Source organism: Leucoraja erinacea, chromosome 30 (assembly GCF_028641065.1).
Source record: "Leucoraja erinacea ecotype New England chromosome 30, Leri_hhj_1, whole genome shotgun sequence".
Classification (NCBI taxonomy): domain Eukaryota; kingdom Metazoa; phylum Chordata; class Chondrichthyes; order Rajiformes; family Rajidae; genus Leucoraja; species Leucoraja erinaceus.
The window spans coordinates 27,542,019-27,555,614 of NC_073406.1; the positions used below are offsets into that span (position 1 = coordinate 27,542,019).

Consider the following 13,596-nt stretch of genomic DNA (forward strand, 5'->3'; position numbering starts at 1 on the left):
TAGTTAAGTAAAGACACTGATGCTTTAAATGAAAGAAAAGTTTTTAAAAAATAGTTACCCCTCCCAACCTTGGGGGGGGAAACTAGGGGACAGAACTTAAAATGGTACGTGCAAACACCCCCAGTCCAGTTATGGGTTTGTTATAAAACCGGTGGACCGTTATTTCATACGTCCATCCTGCAGCCACTAGGATGTCGTCAAGGGGCACGTCCATAGCTCTTGCTGCCGACATAGATGCAGCCCTGGTGGAGTGAGATTTAACGATATAAATGTTCAATCCTGCTACCGCCATTACCTCTTTTGACCATCTGGAGATGGTTTGAGTTGACATCTTCTGGTGTGGTTTTTTATGGCTGATGAGGACCGATTGTTCTGAGCCTCTGAGGTTCTCCGTAACTCTCAGATAGTGGTGTTAGTATGTTACCACACACACAACCGATCATATTGGTGGTCATGTAGTCCAACCGTAGCTTTTGCACTGTCTGGACTCTTTGTCAGCATACCACCTTCAGGGTTAGTTATAGGCGGTCCCCACTGTTAAAGTAGGGTTAGTACCACACTCACATCCCATGTGTCTGTGTACCTTGGCCTTCGAGGTATTAACTTGTAAATTCCCTTCATGAATTTTGTTGTAAAGGGGTGCGTTCCTATTGACCCGTGCCCTGCTTCCAGCATCAGATAGGAGGAGAGTGCGCCTCTGGCACTATAGATTGCACTATAACTTTGTTTATAGTTATAGTACAAAGTTGATAGGAACTCCAAGACATCCGTTATCCGAACTGTGTTGTATTTGTTCGGACAGTCCTATGCCTTGAAATGGCCTCCTCAGAATCTGCAGACCAACAAGTTAATACGTTCATGTAGTGGATGATTGCTCCCTGTAACTGGGTTCACTAGGAGGTCCCTGCTCTTGGGTACAGCCATAACTGGCTGGACTATAATTCCCAAATTTTTGGGAACCAGGCTTGAGTAGGCCAATCTGGCACTACCAATATGCCTGTGGCTTAGTCTTGCTTGATTTTGGTCAAGCATCGGTTTGTGAGACAAATTGGCGGAAAGCATACATAAACATTCCTCCCCAATTGAGGGAGAAAGCATCCACTGCCTTTGCTCCTGGATCCAGTTCGCAGGACACATATCTGGGTAACTGATGGTTTAGTCTAGATGCAAACAGATCAATATCTGGTATGCCAAATCGTGTAGTTATTTCGTTAAATACTGCCCGATTCAACATCCATTCTGTGTTGTTATTAAACATTTGTGATCCAGCATCTGTCACCATGTTATATCTACCTTGTAGATAGACCGCTTTAACCCAAATATTCCTCTTGATACACCAGTGCCAAATGAGGTTCGACAATCTGTCACAAGATTGTACAGATTTTACACCACCCTTGTGATTGATATATGCCACCGCTGTGGTATTATCAATCTGAATTTGAACAAGCACAGGTTGCATGTTGCTACAGAAAACCTTGAGTCCATATTGTGTCCCCAACAATTCTAGGTAATTGATTCCATGTGTTGGGGAATTATAGACCCCTGCTCATTCCATCTGCCCCCACAGCTCTAGACTGTGTTTGTGGCTCCTCATCCTTAGCCGCTTGAATTGGTCTGAAGAACCACCTTTCGAGCAAGATTTCCCTTGAGCTGTCTCACGTTCGTTATCCACCATAGTTATTCAACAATGGCCTCTGCTGGCAATCCATAGTTTTGCCAATTTGGCCAGCATGGAATCTGAGTGTTCGTTCCTTTGCTCGCTGTAAATTCTGGTAATGCAAAAGACCCGTGACGTACTGCTGGAAATGCAACTACTATTTGCCAATTACACTCGCTGTTTGCCTGATAGATGGCTAGTATTTGACTATCAGGTCATAGCAGGCTTACTTAAATCTTGTTGTTTGCCCCTTGGCAGTCACCAACATATTTACTGTGTTTGATAGTAAATCCTAGGTAATCAATTACCCTTGTAGGTGTCAATTTTGATTTAACTGGCTGGATGAGGTAACCAAGTCCTTCAAACAGGGTTTTGGTTTGCTTTGACTGATGCTTCTGCCAATTCTTGGTGACTCCAAAATGAAAATGTCCTCCAAATATGCCATCACAATGTGGTTCCGAGACCTTTGTAAACCCAGAATTTGTTTCTGTAGTTTAGTCAATAGTTTAGGAGCTGATGTCAACCCATTTGGCAGAGCCATGCCATCCAGTTAAACTTTAAATATCTCCTGCTCTTAGTGAATAGACACCGAATAGTATGCATCTTTGAGGTCGATGCATGCCATGTGACCATTTTATAGGAAGCTCCTATAAAACAGTTGTTAGACCGTAACAAAAAATTGCTGTTTCTGAAAGTCTGTACCGCACATATGAGTTAAACCTGGATGAAGTGACATCCTCCATCTGTCACCTGTCCTGAAAGGCAATCCTGCCCATAATACTGGGCCTGCCTTGAAGACAACTCCGGTCGGAGTTCCAAGTCTGCTTGGAACCTATGTATGTTGTGCAGTAAAAAATAATCACATGTTGTTATCTGTTTTTTAAAACCTGATCTGAAATTCATGTGATTGTCATTTTGAACAAAAACACAAGAGTAAAATTACCAACATGTAACTGGTCCACAATCCCTTGTTTCGGTAAACCCAGACCCACCTACCTCCATGGCTACCGGTGGTCTTGTGGTAAGCCCAAAGACCCCTGATGCGGGTTCCTTTTCTCTCCTTGATTGGGAGTTGGACTGGTAGGGAGTGTGGATTCCATGTTTCTCCCGACCTCTGCTTGGGTCTTGGTCTGAAAAACCTCATCATACTGAGCCTGCCTTGTAAGACAATTCAGGCCATAATTCTGAGTCTCCCTTGAAAGACGACTCTGATCACATTTCCGTGCCCAGCTTTCAAGCTACCACCGGCTTCAGTGAACTGCTTACCCCCTATGGAGGTGTGGGGTGTGTTGTCGCCTACTGATGAAGTTTTGCTTGTCGTTGGTACCTTGATTGGTCCGACAGCTTTTGCTTCCTTCTTCTGGTCTTACCTGAAAATAATAATAATAATAATAATTTTATTTATAGAGCACTTTAAAAACAAACATAGCTGCAACAAAGTGCTGTACATCACTAATCATTGACAAAAAAAAGTTAATACACACCAAAAATAACAATCAAAAGAAATAGTAGGAAAAGACATGCAAAATAAAGAAACATCAAAAATACCACAAACAGAAGCAAAGCCTCAGGCTGGTCAAAAGCCAGGGAGTACAAATGTGTTTTAACACTGGATTTGAAGATGGACAGTGAGGGGGCCTGTCTGATGTGCAATGGCAGGGTGTTCCAGAGTGCCGGAGCAGCAACAGAAAAGGCTCTATCCCCTCTGAGCCTCCGACTAGACCTCAGTACCTCCAGGGGCAGCTGACCAGCTGACCTGAGGGACCAGGCAGGAGCGTATGGGTGGAGCAGCTCAGAGAGGTAAGGCGGGGTGAGCCCATTCAGAGATTTAAAAACAAATAACAGTATCTTAAAATGAACTCGAAAGTGCACCGGGAGCCAGTGTAGGGAGGCCAGAATTGGCGATATGAGGCCATATGCATGTGCTTCAGTATGTTCATACTTTAATTCGAGATCAGTTACCTACTGATCACTCGCACCCCCCTCCACTGAGAGTGAGATTTGTAGGCAGCCCTGAAAACAGGTGCTGCCGCAGGCCCCTGAGGATGCCTGCGCTGACATGGCCCCTCCAGCGGACCTAAATGAGGTTCTTGCTTTGGGTCAGACTGAAACTGATCATGGATGCTCCTTTCCTCAGAGTAGGAGACTTTTGTGCAGCCCTGAAACGGGTGCTGCTGCCTGCAGGTTCTCCATAATACCTGGGCTGATAACTCCCTCCTTTGGAGTATATCATTGTGGAGCACCTCTCCATCACGTGCTCCATGTGGGTTTTGAACGTTTAAACAAGTTACCCATGAAGGAGGTTATCCTCTCCATCTGGGATCCTCCTGGCCGACTTGTTTGCGGGCTTTCTCCTTGCGCTCCCTTCCTCAGAGCGAGAGATCAAATAATGGCTAACCCCCCAATTGGGTTTGCCTAGGTACTCCTGGCCTGTATTGTTTTCCCCATGTGCGAGGCTCCCGGCACGGTCTGCTGTAGGGCCCGTGCTGATACTGCTCCCTCCTTTGGAGCAGATCATTGTTGGAGCAACTTCTCTATAAGTTGCTCCATGTGTGAGAGTCGTCCTCAGACGCTCTCCGTTGAGGGAGGGTATCCCTCTTCCCCGGATTCATCTGAGTCAACGGGTTTGTCAGACTTGCGGGTGGTTTTTACGTCCCGCTGGACCACCACGGAGCTCCTCCTGCATCAAGTCTCTCCTGCCGGTTCTACCGGCGGTAATGTTGGGAACAAGACCGTCGCCCGCTACTGGGAATTCTGCAGTCTTCGGCAGCCGACTTCCCCGTGGACCGTCTCCTCTACTTCTGGGCTCTGAAACTACAAAAAGCTTCAAGCCCGAAAGAACGTAGATAAATAGTTCAACTTTCCTTACCTGCCCATCCCGATGGCTGGGAGGACGCAGTGCCTCTGCCAGTCCATCGTGCGCGTTGCGTTCAGACGTAATGACGCGCACGCAGACGGACGGCCCTTCTTCACGTAGTCACTCACGAAGTAAAATGAAGATTTGCAGGGCAGATTTTTTATACAGAGAGGCTTTTAATGCATAGCCAGGGATGGTGGTGGAGGCCAATACGATAGTAGCATTGTAGAGGCTTGTGGATAGACACTAACATTGTGGCCGAAGGGCCCGTTCCTGTGTGTACTATTCCATGTTTTGCATAATGCAAAAACAATTTTACCACCATTGACCTAATTCACATTCACTGTCAAGCCCAAGGTAGCCAGCAGCAGGGCAGGGAGGATAGAAGAACAACCTCTGTGTTAGAAATCCTTTGTTCCTCTTCCTTTGCCCAGATCTTAAATTGAAAAAAAAGAGTCTTCCAACACTGCAAAGTCTGGAAAATTCTGTTCCTTGCCCACTAATGAATATAGCGCAGCAGCACATAGTTCAGCCCACTATGTTGTATCGAACATGATGCTTTGTTAAACTGATCTCATCAGTCTGTACATTAGTGTTGGACAATCTTCCGATCTGGAAAAAATATTCTGACTTACTATCCTATCTGTGCCTCTCATAATTTTATATACTTCTATCAAGTCTCCCCTCAACCTTCTGCATTCTAGAGAAAATAATCCAAGTGTAGCCAGCCTCGTCCTGTAGCTGGAACAGTGAGAGATGGGGTGAGTGGGTTATCGCTGTGATGGAACCTGGCTCATTGGTCAGATGAGACTTTTCATTGTTATTTTTCTCTTTGCCTCTTCTTCTTGGACATTCGGCCCCTGAGCTAAGAGTACTGGTAAACTGTACTAGGTTAATGTCACAAAAGAAGCTAAGTTTAATTTCAGTGCATAACTTACGTACAAACAACAACAGGCACATAGGTACATACACGTAGAGGAAAGAACTGCAGTGATGATGAATGTGAACACACTTGGACTGGCTGTCCTTGCACATTCCATATAAAGCAGGAGTTAACAATGATTTATGGCCACTGTTGTTTGAGCAGAGGATGCTACATTGGTGAGGGCATTGAACAGAAAACTTAGCAGATCATGTTACAGTTGTATAAAACTTTGTTGCCAGCTCATTCTGTATGTTCAGTTCTGGTGCCACATTACAGGAAGAATGTGAAGGCAATGGAGAGGGTGCAAAGGAGGTTCATCAGGATGTTGCCCAGATTAGAAAGTATTAGCTTTGAGGAAAGGTTGGACACACATATAATGTTTGCTTTGGAGTGTCTGAAGATGAGGGGTGACCAGTTAGGAAGTATAGATTCAGAGTTGATGGAAGCTGAGCCGCTAGGACAGTCTGATATTCGAAGGGTCCACATTCGAAGCATCACAAGTCTGAAAAAAGGTCCCAATCTGAAACATCACCTGCCCATCCCCTTCCCAGATGCTGCATGACCTGCAGGGTTCCTCCAGCAGTTGCGTTTTGCTGATAGAATTATGGAACATTAATAAGAATATTTTTCCTTGGGTGAAAGAATAGTGGGCATAGATTTAAGATGAAAGAGGGACTATTTGTACTATGTACAAAAATAGAACATTTTTAGAGGGAAGTTTTTAATGTTACCTCGAAAATATTGAAAATTCCACAAAAGAACCAGACCCAAAACTGATAACACTGAGAATATCAGGCATGTGTCAAACTAACAGTAGTTCAAAGACGCTTTCTTGATTACAGTCTAATATCAGCAAAACAACATACTTAAAGTTTGGAAAAAGACAACAGTCCCCTCAGTGAAGATGTGGATAATGGAAATGACAGAGATACTACATCTAGAAAAAATGAGGTTGCGGTGAGGGGAGAGAGGGGAGAGAGGGGGGAATAATGGGGAGGGAGGAGAGAGGTGCAGAGGGGGAGTGGGTGTGGAGAGAGAGGGGGGGAAGGGATGGGGGAGAAAGGGGGGGGAGAGACGGGAGAAAGGGGGGAAGAATGGGGAGGGAGGTGGAGAGGGGGTACGGGCAAGAGAGGGGGAAGAGTGGGGAGGGAGTGGAGGGGGGGGAGAGGAGGAGAAGGGGTTGGTGGGTGGAGAAGGAGGGGGGAGAGAGAGGGGAAAGGAGGGGGGGGAGAAAGGGGGGGAGAGGAAGGGAAGGAGGGGGGGAGGGGGGGGGGGAGGGGGTGGAGAGGGAGGGATGGGGGGGGGAGGAGGAGGAGAATGGGGGGGGGAGGGTGCGCGTTCATCAGAGGTGCAATAATCTGCTCACTATGCCAGGGGGGTGTAGGATTTTATTAAAAAATGGGTGCTTAAAAGAAAAAATGTTTTGAGGAGTGCAAAACCGGATGTAAAAGTGAATGAGCTAGCGACATGGAGAAAATGACGGAGTTTAATGACGGAGTGCTGGCGTAGCAGTGAATCAAAGGCCGAATCTGGCACCCATAAACACACAGAGCCAGAAACACACACACACACACACACGGAGTTTTAATAGATAGATAGATAGATAGATATGATACTAGACCAAGTGCTCCCCCAACGCAGCCGTTCCCTAGCCGTAGCCCCCACGGAAGACGTGGTCCTCCAACTGAAGATTCGAGCACTCAGCAGTGCGGCTGTTTTTAAATGGCGTCTTTGAGGCGAGATGCGGGCGCCAGCAGCTGTTATGGTCGCTGGCCAGCAGGAGGCGACAAAATGAGTGAGTGGGGGGGGAGGGAAAGGATTTTATTAAAAATGTGTACATAAACACAACAAAATTTAATGAGGAGTGGATACTTGGAATGAAAAGTGAAATATCTACTGAAATGGAAAAAATCTGGGCGTTTGTGGGTCTGGTGTTGGCGTAGCAAAGAATCAAAGGCTGACACCCACAGGCTGGCAACCACAAGACAGGCAGAAACACACACACACACACACAGAGTTTTAAAGATAGATAGATAGATAGATAGATAGATAGATAGATAGATAGATAGATAGATAGATAGATAGATAGATAGATAGAGATAGATATGATACTAGACCAAGTGGGCCCCGTTGGGTCCCTGTTACATGGGAGGGCTGGTCCCTGTACGCAATTGTCCACCACTCACCCATAGCCCCCAACTGCACAGACGTGCCTGACGGGTTCCCGTTGTGATGCCAGAGATCTCCGTTGTGACGCGAGTCACAGCAACCCCCTCAACTGTGCCTCGCCATCCTTCTTCCTACCCCTATCCTCCTCCATTCTCCCTTCATCCCCCAACACTCCCTCCCCCTCCTCTTCACCCTCCCTCCTCTCTCCCCTCTCCTCTTCTCCTCCTCCACTCCCTCCCTCACCTCTCCCTCCCTCTCCTTTCCCTTACCCTCAGTCACTCCCTCCCTCCCTCCACAACACCTCTCTCCCACTATCTCCTTGCTCCCCCACTTCTCACCTCTCCTCAATCCCACTCCCCCACTAAACACAATAACATTTCTCCTCCTCCCCTCCCCCACTCCCTCCCTCTCCTTACAACAATGTAACAAATCTCTCATTGCACTGGGTGGAACACTGTTGACGGGCAGTTTATGTAAAGTAGATCCCATTGTGATAATATACGCTGCTAACTGCCAGTGAAACACTGGAGAAGGAATGCGCGGGCACGGACGTAGGCCCAGAAAAGGGGCAGGCAGCCAACCCCAGTGCGGCCGTCGACTACCCACTACCTGGACCCGCGAATGGCCATCTTGGCCAGGCCCAGGAGCAGATCGACAGGGAGACACCCCCACCCCTCCTCCCTCCCAACCCTCACCCCTCTGTACTGGGTACACTATATTGCACTAGGTGGAACACTGTTGACGGACAGTTTATGTAAATGAGATCCCATTGTGACATCATACACTGCTAACTGCCAGTGGAACACTGGTGAGGGGCAGTTTATGTAAATGAGATCCCATTGTGACGTTAAAGTTGCTAACTGCCAGTGTAGATGAAATATTTTTATCAACGTGGGGTTTTGTAAAGTTAAAAATGGGAATAATTTGTGAAATATAATATCAATCTGAACAAAATCTGATACACGACACCGCAGGACAATGGTGAGTAAGGTGGTCGAATAATTGTAGCACTATCCTGTACCGTTTTTTGCGAAATTCAGAGCATGTGAAACAGTTAGATTGATACATAGATAGGACAGGTTTGGAGGGATATGGACCAAAAAACAGGTAGTGTAGCTGGGACATGTTGGCGGGTGCGGGCAAGTAGGGTCAAAGGGCCTGCTTTCATGCTGTATAATTCTATGACTACATTATACCATGCATGAATGCTTCAAAATCAAGTGGTCAAAATGTATTGCCATACACTCAAGCATGTGCATGTTACATAGAAACATAGAAAATAGGTGCAGGGATAGGCTATTCGGCCCTTCGAGCCAGCACCACCATTCAATATGATCATGGCTGATCATCTAAAATCAGTACCCCTTTCCTGTTTTTTCCCCATATCCCTTGATTTCGCTAGCCCCAAGTGCTAAATGTAACTCTCTCTTGAAAACATCCAGTGAATTGGCCTCCACTGCCTTCTGAGGCAGAGAATTACACAGATTCACAACTCTCTGGGTGAAGAAAGTATGTCCTCATCTCAGTCCTAAATGGCCTACCCCTTAATCTTAAACTGTGATCCCTGGTTCTGGACTCCCCCAACATGGGGAACATTTTTCCTGCAGTTACAGTAAGAATGAAAATCTAGCAGGCAAGGAGGATGCTTTCTCCAAAGACCCCCATTTGAAAGCCACCAACTTCCACCACTTCTACTAAGTGCTTGGCACCTACGTCCAGCAGCCACTGGATGTTCCCTAAGATGCACCGAACCACAGCCTGGTCCATGCCGGTCACCAGGGTGAATTTGGCGCAGAGTCTCTCATGGCAGCGGCGCAACGCTTCCTCCTCGCCTTTGAGCCTAGGCCCAGCTGCCTCCGACAGCCCGGGACTTGCACTGAGGCTGCTCCATGGCCGGAGCTGCAGCGAGCGACTCACCAGCCCCAGTTCTCCATCCGCAACTGCTCCCCGCCGCTGCTTCTGGTTCCATCCCTCCCTCCGCCCCGGGTCTCCAACACCCACAACCAGGTTGCTCAGAGCACAGCAGTGCCTCGTCCTAAGCCGGAGACACTGAAACATGTCTAGCCAAAAAAAATGGGGGAGGTTGCAGCCTCCCCCCGGTTCCGTGAGCCATGACATGAACAGACAGATTTCACGTAGCATTAATCACAAATCACAGGATCGTCTGCAGTGGTTTATAGTCAATGGCATAGCCTTGAAATGTTGTCACAGTTGCAGTAAAGGTGAACATCCTGTTTTAGCACAACAAGCTGCCATAAGCTACAATGTAGTGATATCCAGTTTTTGTATGTAGGTTGAGGGATGGAGCATAAAACATGATAAATGATAAAGTTCTTCTGCTCTTCTTCAATACTCTGTAAAGGAGAATAAATAAAGAGAAAATGGAAGAAATCAGGCAGATGTGCAAAATCTGTTGAAGGATAAACCAGTCAATGTTTCAATTTTCCAACATCTGCAGTTCTCTTTGTTTGCATGTAATTGCGTATTTACATCCAGAATCAAAGGCATATGAGGTGTTGATTTAACTCCTCTTCCCAAAGATAACATCGCAGCACAGTGGGATATGGAATATTCAGCATGCTGAAATCCTGGAATGGGATTTAAACCCTTTACATTTAAATATTGATGGAGGGAATTTTATGTTTAACGTGCACCCTAAATCTAGCATCACATGGGGCCCAGTTGCCCTCTTAGTTATGGCCCAGAAACAGATACAAAGAATATCTCGTAGAGCAGTGGTGAGTTTCTCAAACGTTAGTTGATTTGAGGCCTTAACAGTAGGCACTGAGAAACACTCTAAGACAGCCCAAAGTGTTTCAAAGTTTCAAATACCCACAGCATTTTTATATTCCCACAACACAATGGCTACATGTGGATTTTACACCTTTGAAGCAATTCACCAGTTATCAATGTTTAACCTCTTGTTTCCTGTTATTAGAATTCACTTCTCCCATTTATCTAAAATATGTGCAATTTACACCTGCACCTGATTAATTTATTTATCGCCGCTCTATCGGCATCTTTTCCCATTGTGTTTTCCTCAGTAGTCGAGTCAAAAGTGTTTTATTGTCATATGTCCCAAAACGGAGCAATGAAATTCATACCTGCAGCAGCACAATCGATATGTAAACATAGTACTCTGTAAACACCATAATAAACAAACAAACTAAGCTTTTGGGTACACATGTTACAAACAATGTCTATCGTATACATTTCAGAATTTCCGACATCAAATATCAAAACAAATTAAACTTTTTAAGCTTATTCAAAATTGTTCATATAATTTTATTTTTCACGAACATTGCAGCTTCATTTTGTGCTCCCACTACAACCTGATATTTACATTGTATGGAAACATGGGATTTTTTGTTTCTATTGCAGCATAATAAAGAAATAATTTAATCTTGATTCAAAGAAAGTGCTGTAAATGTAATGCCTGAGAAAATGATTTCCATTCTAAGCAATTCCTCGCGACAGATGGTATAAATGAAACAATTATTTGTAACCCATGTTCTCGTTGATCAATTGAACTTTCACCAAGAAATGAATACTTTGCATTCTATCATTGGTTATCACTGGACTCTTCTCACTGGTATTTTAATTCAGTTCTAATTTTACACCATGGCAATGAGTGGAGCTATGTGTGACGTCTCTGTAATACAAGTTAGTCACAGTGTTACCAAGATTCAAGGTTGCTTTATTGTCTTATGTCCCGAAAGAGAACAATGAAATTCTTATATTCAGCTGCACAACAGATATGTAAATATAGTACTCAGTAAACAACAACAAAAAATGAGTATATATAGAAACAAAAACAAACAGACAAATAAATGAACAATAAGTGTGCAAAGTCAAAAATATTGCTCCCAAGTCTATATAGTTTGGAGCCTATTTATAGGTTACAGTGTTTAATAACCTGATGGTTGTAGGAAAGAAGCTGCTCCTGAACCTGGACATTACAGTTTTCAGGCTCCTATACTTTCTTCCCGATGGCAGAAGTGAAATGAGAGCGTGGCCAGGATGGTGTAGGTCTCTGACGATGTTGGCTTCATTTTTGAGTCAGCAACTCTTGTAGGTCCCTCCACTGGTGGGTGGTCAAAACACATGATGGACTGAGCAGTATTCACCACTTTTTGCTGATCCAGGCCATGATGCAACCAGTCGATTTGTCCTCTACCGTACACTTGTAGAAGTCCAAGAGGGTATTCGTTGACAAACCAAATCTCCTCGATCTTCTAAGATATTGATGATTATATCAATGTGCTGGGTTCCTGCATGCCCAGGAATATAAAGCTTTTGACTCTCTTCACCAGCATCCCATCATGAAGACAGGTCTGTGAATCCTTGTTGATCCTCTTCCAATGTTCACACTCAGTTTCTTGGTCGATGATCAGTCGATCGATCTCCCCCTTTTCTCTGACTGATCGTCATCGGTAATTTGTCCAACAATTGGTGGTGTCGTCGGTGTGAAAAGGTTAAATGCTGTTAAATATATAAAAGATATAGAATGGAATCCTGGAGTAGGTTGTAGCTTATATTTCGTCTCAAGCAGGCCTTTTCCAGTGGATTGATAAGAGAGAGAGAGAGAGGCAAACCCGGGCTTGCCTCAGGTTGCTGTGTATTGAGACAATGACCGATGCCTTTGAAATGTGCCTACCAATTAATGAGAGAGAGAAGTCCATACATGCCTCAGTGATGTATATTGAGGCAATGACCGATGCCTTTGATATGTCTTGTCTTGAAAGTACCAACTGATAAGATGCCTTTGAAATGTGTCTACTAATTGACAAGAGACAAGCTCAGATGCATCCTGTGGTAATGTGTATTGACTGTATCTCTGACCATGACTAACATCTTTGGAATGTGACAAACACACAGTATAAAACAAAGATCTTAGAGCGAAGCAAGATAGGTTACTCTCACGCAAACGTGAGGTACGCTCATGGGCGGTTTCATGGGTGATTACAGGACACATTTTAGCAAGCTGACTCCGCCATCTTGTTCCGCCATCTTCCTCCGCTTTCTTGCTCCCGCCTTCTTGCTTCCGGCCAAAGATTGGATCCGCAGCGGGGAGAAGGAGTGCAAGGCCCGGGGCAGCGGGGAGAGAGAGTGCGGGGTCCGGGGCAGCGGGGAGAGAGAGTGCGGGGCCCGGGGCAGCGGGGAGAGAGAGTGCGGGGCCCGGGGCAGCGGGGAGAGAGAGTGCAGGGCCCGGGGCAGCGGGGAGAGAGAGTGCCCCAAGACAATGTTTCTTATTTACAATGTTTCTTATTTAATGTCCCTTGTCTAGTCTGAAATAAAGTTCATTATTGGTTTAGAAGAAATATAATTGTGTGTGTTATATACATTTATATAATTTTCATGTATGTGTGTTTATAAACATTTTATTCCTTAACAAGAATCAACAGAATTATGAACTAATTGAATTATGTATCTAACCCTATAATCACGCACAAAAAGTCCCCCCCTGTCAATCACCCTGCGAGTCGGGTCGGTTCCGGTTACTACAAAATCAACTCCAACACTGCTTGTGAGCCATTTAAAAATAAATGATTTAAAAAACATTAAAAAAGACAATTACCAGAATCAAATTTTATTGTTGACAAGAAGTTTGAACTGACAGATTTATGAATCTGACCCACACAAACTGTTGCCCCGCAACATTGATTACAGTGCGAGTCGGGTCGGGTTAGGTAGGCTCAGGTTGCTAAAATGGGCGTGGAAAATGCCCATGATCCCCTCCATAGCGTACTACACGTCAGTCCATTGCATTTAGCAGGAGTGGCCTATCTTGCTCCGCTATAAGATCTTTGGTATAAAACATCAGGCAATTATTTATTCATTGAAGTGATGGCACGGGGGAAGTCAAGTGTCTGTGTTGCTTACTTGACTGGTGCATCCCCGTCACTTCCGCCGTCAGATGATCAGTAAAGCTTGAGTTGGTCTAACTAACATTTTTGTGAGTTGTCTGTTTATTAAGAAGTGAACCGT

General features: G+C 45.1%; 1 protein-coding gene across 4 annotated transcripts in view; it reads left to right on the forward strand.

Moving 5' to 3' along the window:
• The window catches only part of tp73 (tumor protein p73), a 363,488-nt gene that overhangs the window by 255,997 nt on the left and 93,895 nt on the right, over nt 1-13,596 (forward strand). The gene's annotated exons all lie outside the window — the stretch shown is intronic.